Raw genomic sequence first — 10,255 nt, 5'->3', positions numbered from 1 at the left:
TAGACATTTGTGCTATGTGATTTGGATAACCTATTTGGGACTTAAGATTATCTCCTCAGCACGGTGGGAGTGGACCACTTAGGTTCCACGCGGTCGGGTGGTAGTGTTTTATCACTCTTATCATTTGAGATCCATTGAGACACCGTGGCTGGAGTATTATTGGTTGGTATTTATCTTCATTCTGTTCTTGGAGCAATATGATAGACGGTATACCTTATGATGGATGTATTTACTGGTATGTTCTTATGATCTACATATGTTAGTTAATGATATATTATGCTTTACTTTGCATGTTAGTAGGATGTTTTAGGAGTGACATTCCTACTATGTTAATACCAATGATCTCTTCGGTGCTTTGGAATGTTATGCATGGAGGGATGGCTAGGATCCACGATGGTCTAATGATGCTATTTACGGTTGGGAGGAACCGTGCATTTAGTTAGTTTTGTTTGTGATATATGGTTATCTTTTAAGATTGATGTTTATATCTTTATAATGATGATGTATCATGTATGGTATGTGGTTTCATTATGTTATTACATCATGGATTAATATTGGATGATGATGTACTTTATTTACATGGATGTTTATTCTTTTAAGATTTTCATACCTTGTAACATGTATAGTGGATGATTGAGTTATCTAAAATATACACTTGTATATGGTTTAAGAACATTGGATGTATCATTGTTATTTCATAAGGATGTAATGTTAGATGAATAAGTTATGATTAGAAGTAATTCAATGTTATGGGATCTTAAAAGAATGTAATATGTTATGTTATGTTATTTTTAGTTGGATGTTACTATTGCTTCCACTAGTGTTGTGTATGGTTTTACTTTCATGTTAAAAAAAAAAAAAAAAATTGTTTGGCAAACTTAGTGAAATTCTTTGGATCCCTTGGCGGGGCATTACAATTGGTGAGCATCTTTGAGATGCCCATAAATAGAAACCCCACTACTGTATATGTCCAGGCACTTATATCTCAACTCCAAGAAGATAAGCATTTTGGGAAAATTGGTAGAGAGTGAAGTGAGAAGATCAAGGTAGAAGGACTCTCTATTATAGATTAGATTGGAAATGCTATTTTAAGATTGGAAACAAATAAAGATAATATATCATCAAATATGGCTACCTTGATTGTAGAAAAGGTAAAGAGTGATGATTGTGTCTCTTTGTTGACAATTATCATCTATATGAAAGAAAAGGATCCTATTGAAGTGAATATTTTACCCAAAGGAGATGAGCTCCTAGTTGAGTGGTTCTAGAGTATGTAGTTCAAATCTGAAATGATTATGGAAGCAGAAGGACTTAAAGAAACTAAAGCTAAATTGAAGAAAGAGTAGGATAGAGAATATGAATTGCTAAAAGGATTGCATACTAATTCATAGTCTACTGGAAAAGGGAAGGAAATAATTTGGGTAACTATCATGCATGAAAACTTCACAAATTTCATAGATGAGCTGACAAGAATAACTTCTAGTTGTCAGGATAGAATCTTTGAGCTTCTAGTTGGTATTAGCTCGTTGCTTCTCCTTGTCTTAGATTGAAATGAGGAATAAACATAGTTTTATTACCCCTATTTTAATATAGTGGGTTGAATATGATATGAATTGTCACTTAAAGCTCAAGGAGATCCTTTAGGTATTTTCATTCAATATAACATTTCTTCACAAATTAGTGCTTAGATAGATCATTTAGTTTTAGTGCATGTTAACTATGAATTCATAAGATGTGTGAGTTCATTAGATTTAACCAACCCTCCAAACATTACTTCTTGCCTAAGTTGAATTCCTTATAGGATAGGCTTAGTTGACCTCTTCTATTCTCTAGTTAAGAACATACCCTATTTAAATTTAGGAATAAACATAATTCATTACAGATTTCACAATAGGGAGTTGTACCTAGCAATTTAAAGGAAAGTAAACCTTACTTTCCAAACTATTGTAATTAGAATTTTTTCACAAATTAGGGCATTTGTGAGTTAGAGCTAGAAAGAAAAAATCTATTTACCAACATGCTTGTGGAGGCACTTGAGCTTGAGTTGTTTACCAATAGATTTTTGGCAACTTTTCTAGGGAGATGACTAGCTGCCTGATTAATAGATCTTATAACATGAGGGAAAATGGTACTACCTCATGAGAATATTTTCCTAGTGTTCCAACCTATCCTTAGTATCCAAGATGACCAAGAAAAAATAATTTCATCTCTCAATACATTTTTTTGGAGAAATCAGAGGAATGTTGAACACTACAAGAATGCTAGTCAAGTATTGGAAGAAGAAGCATCTAGAGCCGAAGCATTAGAAAGATTTTTTTAAAGGAAAGACATCCGAAGGGTAGAGAGATAGTTGAGACATGAAGCTCAATTACAAAATTAACCTAGCACCTTGAAACAAACAAGGTTCCTCAAAAGTACCAATGAATAGGGTGGGAAAGACCCTATTTTTGATAAACTCACAGATGATGGTTTTCCCATCCTAGATATTCCTAAGAAAAAAGGTGAAAAGAAAAGTTGGAGTAGACCACCTTCACCCACTAGAAACCAAAGCTCTTCACATACTATCTACCATATATTGGCCTTGCACAGAGTTACTGCTCCCCCAATTGTCAATTTTCTACCATACCTTGCCAGAATGATTATGTTTGCTCCTTGGGCTACAACAATAGGTCCATTAGAACTAATAGCCTATCACCCACTCCTAGTTGCTTCAAAGAAGAATTTCCCTAAATTTTCAAGTGACGAGAAGGTTACCATAGATGAACATATTAAGGCCTTCTTTGCCACTACTCGCATCTTAGGGGTTGTACATGAATATGTTGCTATAAGATTATTTGTAGAAACCTTGACAAAAAGTGCAACAGACTGGTACTATCATTTGGATGATGGTTCAATCACCAATTGGGATACAATGAGGATAGCCTTCGAGACAAGATTCAAAACTGTGGAGGATGAACATGTCTTGTTAACACAGTTGAAATCCATTAAAAAACAACCCACCATGAGTATGAGGGATTTTGTTGCTACTTTCAATAAGATCACTAGTAGAATCCCTGCTAGTGGAAAATCCACTACTAGTAATCTAAAAACATTCTTCATAAGTGTGATGCCCCTAGATATCAATTAAGACTTAAAAAGGGCACATCCCACAAATTTGGTAGATGCACAAAAGAAGGCAATTGAATTTGAAGATGACTTTATTTCCATGGGAAAATAAAAGCGAGAACTTCAAATTAAAGAAATTTCTAGTAATACCACATCATCTAATGAAATGATTCAGAAGCTATCAAATGAGTTGGTAGTAGTGAAGAGACAATTACGTAGACTGAATCAATCTTACCAATCGAACTATCAAAATCCACTAGGAAAGAATAACAACAGGAAATTTATGCAAGGTCCACAACCAAGGTTGGTGATTAAGGCTACACCAAAGAAAGGAAACATGTGTGTGTTTCATTTGGCAATGGATAATGATAGTGAGAGCTGTCTGGAAATTGTTTGTATGATGTAGTTGTTATCCACTAATGAATTGAACACTACAAATCCTTATTCGAAGTTTGATTCGTACTCAAATGGTGACTCTAAAAATTTATTTTTGGAGCATGAGTCAAATTCTTAACCTAAGGGTGAATGTTATGTGACCATTAATGGAACTTTATACATAGTGTTGAATTCAGGTCAAAGGCTCAAGAATCAATCCTCTAGTCATGCTCTAAGAAGCGACCCCAATTCTTTAGTAAATAATATTCACATTGATCAAGGAGCATCAACATCTAAAATAGGTAAGGACAAAATCCCCTTTTATTTTATCCAATTTTGTGAGGATTTAAAAATCCAAATTTCCCCTATAGATTATTTGAAAGCTCATCCCACTAAGTTGAAAAGATCAACTTTAGATTTGAATTATAATGTGACCATTAAGGAAGGGGATGAAACTTTAATATCTAACTTGTTTAACCAAGAGGATTCTACTATCCTAGCAACCTCTCTTAGGTAAAAATTTGATCCATTCTATATTTCACTATATATCAATGGATGCAAATTGAGAAATTGCATAATAGATTTAGGTGTGTCAAACAATATGATGCCTTATTCTGTAGCTAAGGCTCTAGGTCTCAATCTCGGTAAAGTTCATGGAAGGTGTTACTTTATGGATGCCAAACAAGTCCCCTTGCTTGGATAGATTAAAGATGCTCAAGTAGCCTTAACTTCTCATCTAGAAAAGAAACTATAATTGACTATCCTAGTGGTGGATGTTCTAGCAAGCTATGGGCTTCTCTTAAGCAAGAGTTTCTATTGAGATTTATGAGGAGAAATAAAGTTAGACTGGTCCCAAGTAGTTATACCCATAGGAAACAAGAAAGTTAAATTGGAACCTAAAGAAAACACAAAATTTACCATGCTAAAGTTAGATGGTCCTAAAGCTCAGATCCTCTACCAGGAGCTAGAGTTTTGTAATTATATGTCGTTTACTAAGGAAGCTCTAGATGAACAAAGAAGTGGAGACATATGAAAGGAAATCCTTAGTGAGAAGGAAGAGTCAGAGGATATCTGGACATTAGAGTTTGATGGAAGTTGTTCCTCTTTAGGATCTGGTGCAAGTGTAGTGTTAATACCCCTTAAAAGAGAACCTAAACCCATGTCTTTTAAACTAGAGTTTGTAAACACAAATAACACTGCTGTAGACACTTAAAATCATCCCTAAACACTATATTAATTAATTTTAATATTGCCCATGACATTGTAATTAATTATTAATTAATTATATTGCTCACATTATTCTACTTATTTAATTAAATTATTTTAATTAAATGAGTTCATTCTCCTAAGTATTTAAATTTAATTTAAATACTCCTAGCCTTAATGTGTTAAATTAATTTAACACATGATCCTCCATATCTCCCCCTTTTTAAATAAATTTTATTTATTTAAACCCTCACATCCTATTAATTCCTCTAAACTCATGATTAAATTAAATCTCATTTAATTTAATCTTAAGCCTAACCTAGAGCCTAGGGCCTATAACCATCATTTTCATCTTTCTAGGCCTACCCATTACTTAATCTCACTTTATTATCTTAAATCCATTTTTAAACACCTTTTAGCTCTTAAGAGTTTGCTCACACATGTGTGAGAAGCTCTTGATCCAATAAACCTTCCACTTCATTTATGCCTCTTACACCTCTTACACATTTGTCTCCCACTCCTTCCCCCAAGGTTGCTCACACATGTGTGAACACACCTTGAGCCTCTCAAACATTAAATGCTCTTTTTGACTTTTGCATGACTTGTCCTTTAGCCCATGTGTCTCCCTTGTAGCACCTATGTGGATGCCACATAGAGGCCACCTCACCAAGCCCTCCCTCAAGCTTATAAATAGAGGCCTTGTCTCAAGCATTTGCATCTCCCATTTGTTGCATTGTTATCATGCCATTTTGAGTTTTGAGTTTTCATGTTAGAGTTTCCATTGTAGTTTGAGTTTTCATAGAGATTTTTAGGTGCATACTAACCATTTGGTAGCTGATTTAGTTTTCATCTTTGCATTTGTTAGGTTTACATGCATTTTCTCATCTCTATCACATTTACATCTTAATTTAGCTTGCATGTCTAGTTAGTTCCCTTGTTGCATTTCATATTTTCACCACTGAATGCTTTCAAGTATGGCTTTCTCCATAGCCATTCCTTGAAAAATTCTTCATTTCATATAGTTTAGGATCATATTGCATTCTCACTCACATTTGCACATTCACTCAAGAGATTCTATACATTGCTGTGTTTGGGAGAGCACACCAAACATACCCCATATCTTAACACACCAGCAAGGCCTCTCATGGGTGCCTTTTTTGAGTTGTAGAGATGGCTTGAGGGCTTGATTTTGTTGGTTTCTTTGAGTTGAAAAACTCAAGCAAGCATTAGTTTAGTTTTTTCTTCATTTTGATGAATTATTGTTACATGCATTTGAACTAATGTTTGCTTGTTTATTCATACTCCCAACAGGTCATTTCTTCTAGTGCACATTTTGGCATGCCTGGTGGGACTCACATATTTGATTTCATTCTAAAATTTTCAAACAAATCGTGTTCAATCACAAAACAATGCATTGTCGTCTAAGTTGGTTGTAGTATCATTTGCAATTTTCATCTCTATAGACCAGCATCTCCATAAATAAGCATCTCCGTAAATAAGCATCTCCGTAGAATAGCGTCTTTGCCATAGTTCAAAAATCCACTATATCATTTGCTTGCTTATTTTAGCATCTTCATAGGGAAGCACTCTATCATTTGCAAAGTTTAGTTCGTCATCTGTGACTTATAGTTTGTCGTCTATGGGACACATTTTGTCATCTTCGTTGTGTGTGGTACTTATTTTGTCATCTTTGACTTTTGGTGTCTCTGCTTTCTACATTATCCTCTACATCTAATAGTCATTTAGTCTACCAAAAACTGTACAAAGTATCTTCTATCATCTCTGATTTCAGTGTCTACGTGGTTTAGCATCTGAGAGTTTCGTCGTCTTCACAGATTAGTGTCTGCACCTGGATTTTGGCATCTCCAATTTTTAGCAAAATTGTGCAATTATGAACAATCATTTTTACTAATGTGTTGACTTTTAGGTTTTTGCTAACGGTTTTAATGTAGATAATTAACCTTGAAAACCTCAAAAAGAAAAACTAATAGTGATTTTTATCACTAAAGGAAATTTGTAGTGATTTTCATCACTTAAACCTTAAGGGCTAATGAACTTGTATGGATTAAACACTTTCTTTTGAATGCATGAATGTTTAGGTTAGCCAACATTTGGATTTTGGTGCTTAAAATTGACATGAATGTTTAGGTTAGCCAACATTTCGACTTTGGAGCTCAAAATTGACATGAATGTTTATGTTAGCCAACATTTGGACTTTGGTGCTTAAAATTGACATGAATGTTTAGGATAGAAACAACATTTGATTTTGGTGCCTAAAAAGAATTCACATCATCTTGAATGCTTCAAAGGATAATGGACATGTATGCCTAGGCTAGACAACATTTGGAATTGGTGCTTAAAATGGACATGTATGCCTAGGCTAGATCACATTTGGATTTGGTGCTTAAAATGAAGTCATACACTCTTGAATTCCTTAAAGTAAATTGAATTTCTTTTTTTTGCATTTTTATTTTTAGCATTTTACTTTCACGTGCTCAATTTACTTTTTTGTTGACAAACCTGCACTTTTCATTTATGTTGACGACGGTTTCAAGTTGGAAAGAACATTGTATGCTTTAAAAACATGTGTCTTCAAGTAGATTGAAAAACTTAAAGCTTCATTGGGAAAGAACAACTATCTTTTAAACCCCAAGACCACTTGCATATTCTCTCCCCTCGTGCCTTCGAGTGATCTTGGGTGCATAAAAAATAAGTGGTTTTGTTTTTCTTTTTTTTAGGAGGCTTGCTTGCGGATTTCATCACCCCTTGGGATGACCTCAACTCCAATGTCCTGGTGGATTATAAGAATCGGGAGGTGAATCGAAAGACACCTCTCTTGGAAGTGGAATATTGTCACTCTTGGCTAAGCCCCAAAGAACTTTATACCTTTGGGAAGTGAAGGAAGAGATTTGGGTTACCATCTCCCCCCGAATGTGTGGTAGTATTTCCTTTCATCTACAGATTTGAGCCACATGTACCTTGTGTATATTGAGGATGCCCTTTAGATAAGCCTTGTTCATCCTAGAGATAGCCTTATTAGGGTTTTTGGCGTGTTCAGCATGCTTGTTCAAACATTCAAAACCAAAGCCAAAACATCAAACAAGTTCTAAAATGAGTGAAATTGTGAGGTAACCTTTCATTGAATGAGATAGGTTAAGTGAGGTCTTCTTGACTCATGGTTACTTTTGGTAGTTTGCATTTTGAAATTGGTTGAGTCTAGTAACATCTTATTGCAAAGTTTTTGGGTACTTGAAATTTGGGTCTTGTTTATTCCTGCCATGACTGATAAAGTTGACCAAATCAAACATAAGAAAGTGAAGTTTTCCAAACCACCCATCTACAAGGAAAGGAAGAACCTAGCACATGGTGACAAACAATTTTGATATGCAATCAAAGACATCCAAAAGGAAGAAGCTAGACAAGACCACTATGATAGAATTAAATACAATAGAAAAATTTGAAACTAGTCTGCTTTCCCAAGAGTGAACCCAAGGTTTTTATTTTTGATGAATGAGGATTAAGTTAACTGCATTGGTGACAATAGTACTTTCAACTTTTCATATCTACCTCCATCTTTCCAAAATCCTAGTCTTCCATTTTCAAATTTTCATCTAGAGAGCTTAAACCTTAAAACATCTTTTGGCATTGCAACATTGGACCTTTCATCTATAAGCAAACATTTATCCTAATCACACTTACTCGTTTGGGATCATAAGTCCATCTCCAAATAGTGAGTAAAAAACTTGGTGTCCTATCCTACCTCAAAGATCACTAGACTATCTTTGGTAGGAGAAAGATACTATTATCCTCTAATCAAACTTTGTTTGCTAAACCAAGGTCTTTTGTAGTTGACCCTTTTATCACATAAGGTTGATAGCTCTCATCCTCATTTTCCTTTTTCTTCCATAATCTTCTACCCATTAACTTGATCACTCTTGCATGGTACAAACATGATCAGGAAGGTTCACGTTTAATCCCATGTCACATTTGTGGGAATCATTGAGGCAATTAGAGATGGAGAATCCTTTTCCTCCACTCACAACTTCATTAGGGAGCACAATTCCCTCTAGTTTGAACCTTGGTATACCTAGCTCAACATCTGCACAAGACCAGAAGATCTGTTCCATAACATAACTTTGGGAGATAATGACGAAGAAGTATACCAAGATGAAGATCATATTGATCCTAACAATGTACCTAGTGATGTTAGGACATTCCTTGTGGATCCCTACAATGTGGAAATGATGGAAAAATCCATTAGGGAAAACAAAACTAAGATATTCCTAAATTTGGTCAAGGATGGTGTTAATGTTCCCCCAAGCTTTGACAAGAACACTTTGTTTAGAAAAATTACAAAAGGTGGTGTTCCCATATTGCCCACTTCAAACACTACTCTGACTTCTAGTAGAGGGAAAGAAACCATGGTAACCACTTGTGCTATGCCTACATCTAACACTTCGACACAACCCACATTTCAATTGAGTGCAGAACATATTCAACAAATCATTAGTGCCATGCCCAATGTCACTATACATGCTAGTATTCCACAATCTAACTTAACAACCTCAACTGTGGGATGCTTAGGCATTGGACAAGTGCCTACCCAACCAATGGCAAGTTTGACACAACCTATGCACTCCTCTTATTTACAAGTGCCAACCACTATGGTAAAGACATCCCTGCCAATTCCCACAAGTGCATATCAATACATAGGCCAAAGTGGAGTACCTTCACCACCTCACACTACATTTGGGACTCCATAAAATTTAGGAGGTGGATTTATCAACCTCCAACAATCACAAGTGCAACCCAATCAAGATTTGGCTCAACAACTCTAAGAATTGCGAAGTTTGGTCCTTAACATGAACAAAGGGGTGAAGGATGTCTCTTTTGAGGAAATTTGTCCTTTTCCATTTGATAAATCCATCAATATGGTACCATTCCCACCTGGTTTTGAAATTCCTAAATTTGACAAGTATACGAGATAGACATGCCCCGTCATCCATCTCAAGGAATTTTCTATTTTGTGTCAAGAAGTAGCCTACAGTGATGACTATCTTAAGAGGCTCTTTGTACGAAGTCTTGGAGGCCCCGCACTTGAGTGGTTAATGAATTTACCTAGGGGCTCCTTTACTTCTTTGAATGATTTGACAAGCAAGTTTATATCACAATACTCTTACAACATTGAACACCATGCCTCATTGAGTGACTTGTGCAACACAAAACAATGAAATGCAGAAACTTTTGCCAACTTCCTACAAAGGTGGAGACATCTTACTAATCATATGCCATATAAAATTGAAGATTCCCATCTTGTGGATATATTTATCAAAAACTTGATACCCGAAATGTCTTTCCACATGAAAATGGCTAGCCCCAAAGACTTTTCCACTTTAGTCAAAAAGGGTAAGTATATTGAAAATGGACTTTTGGAGAAAGGTACCATTAAACATTATAGTTCATCATCCTCCAACAATGAGTCAAACAACAATAGCAAACCCAAATTCTGGTCCAAGAATAAGGGTGTTACGCATGATGGTGTTATTGATGTCAAAAACCTTCAAGGAGG

This window comes from Cupressus sempervirens, chromosome 4, assembly GCF_028749045.1.
Source record: "Cupressus sempervirens isolate cs-2001-9-10 chromosome 4, ASM2874904v1, whole genome shotgun sequence".
Lineage (NCBI taxonomy): Eukaryota > Viridiplantae > Streptophyta > Pinopsida > Cupressales > Cupressaceae > Cupressus > Cupressus sempervirens.
This window is presented reverse-complemented; position numbering follows the sequence as displayed.